General features: G+C 34.4%; 1 long non-coding RNA gene across 1 annotated transcript; it reads right to left on the reverse strand.

The window, feature by feature from the left end:
• Nucleotides 1–221: 221 nt before the first annotated feature.
• LOC126607640 (uncharacterized) lies at nucleotides 222–1,105 on the reverse strand. Its single transcript, XR_007617680.1, has 2 exons — nucleotides 888–1,105; nucleotides 222–814 (listed from the first exon to the last, which is right to left on the reverse strand). It is a non-coding gene; the product is annotated as an uncharacterized LOC126607640 (long non-coding RNA).
• Between the last annotated feature and the right edge of the window lie 274 nt (nucleotides 1,106–1,379).

Here is a 1,379-nt window from a genome sequence, read left to right on the forward strand (position 1 = left end):
AGTTTGAGAGAAAAAAAAAAAAGAATTCCCAGAGATTTTGAGTGAATTAATTATAACTTCCAGAGAATTCACATGAATTATGAGAGAATTCTTTACATGAGGTTAGAGAATTGCAGAGAATTTGATCAACAATTTCCTTCCCTTTACAAGCCAAAATCAATTTCATCTTACTAATACCAAATCGCAATACCAAGTTCAAATGCAATGTTTTCAAGTAGCTATCAAAGTGAAATTAAACATTGGCATCCAAAATCTTGAAAGTTAAGGCTTACAAAATAAACTAGCTATCAAAGTTTTTCAAACACAAATTGCATACTCCAATCCGTAAAAACAATTAATTCTATTTCTCATCTTTGAATGCTATCACTCATAGCATCTGTCCACATATTTGTAGCTATGCCAGCTCTCCATGCATTAGCAATATATCGTTGTTGCTCTTGAGTTTGATTACCTAGTTCATCATCATTTTCTTCATCTTCAGATTCATCATCTTCTTGTTCGATTGGAAATTCATCAGAACGGCACTCTTTGCGAAGAAAGTTGTGCAACCCTGCAAAAGCTAACACTAACTTTGCTTGTGTTTTAATTGGAAATGGAGGTGCGGACTTAAAAATTGTAAATCGAGATTTAAATACACCAAATATCCTCTCCACTACGTTTCTCAAGGAAGCATGTCGAAGATTGAACAACTCATTCGCATTTACGGGGTCACGATCGTTACCAGCAAAATCTTGGAGATGATATCGAACACCTTGAAACGGAGCTAAAAATTGACGACGATTTGCAAATCCACAATCCACTAGAAAAAATTTACCTAAAAATAAAACACATAAAGTTATTATTTATGGTACGTCCTAGTGTAAATAAATCAATGAATGAATACAAACCTTCTGGCACTTTAAGTCCGTTCCTCCTTGATACAGCATCATGTAACAGTTTGGAGTCATGAGCTAAACCCTCCCATCCGCTAAGAATATATATGAATTCCAAATCAAAGTTACAAGCAGCTAATACATTTTGTGATTATTTTACCATGACGATCACGATAGCTAGCTACTTCGGGTCCTGATACCATTGCTGGTATATGTGTTCCATCAATAGCTCCAACACAATTCTAAAATAATTATAAGAGTTAATACATACCTAACAATATGTTCATGAAAGTAAAAAAGACTCTTGAGAAGGGAAAATACGAGGAGGTACCGTGGCATATTATTAACCCTAAAGTTTCTGGAGAAGGGAAAGTAAAAAAGATTGGGACAACAGATTGTTATTAATAGGTTTCACGGTGAAGTTAGATTTTTCCCTTCATTTGAAAACCCTATTAAGAAGATGGCTAGTTATGCAAGGAACCCTATTAATAATATGTCAACTTCACC

This window comes from Malus sylvestris, chromosome 16 (genome assembly GCF_916048215.2).
Source record: "Malus sylvestris chromosome 16, drMalSylv7.2, whole genome shotgun sequence".
NCBI lineage: Eukaryota > Viridiplantae > Streptophyta > Magnoliopsida > Rosales > Rosaceae > Malus > Malus sylvestris.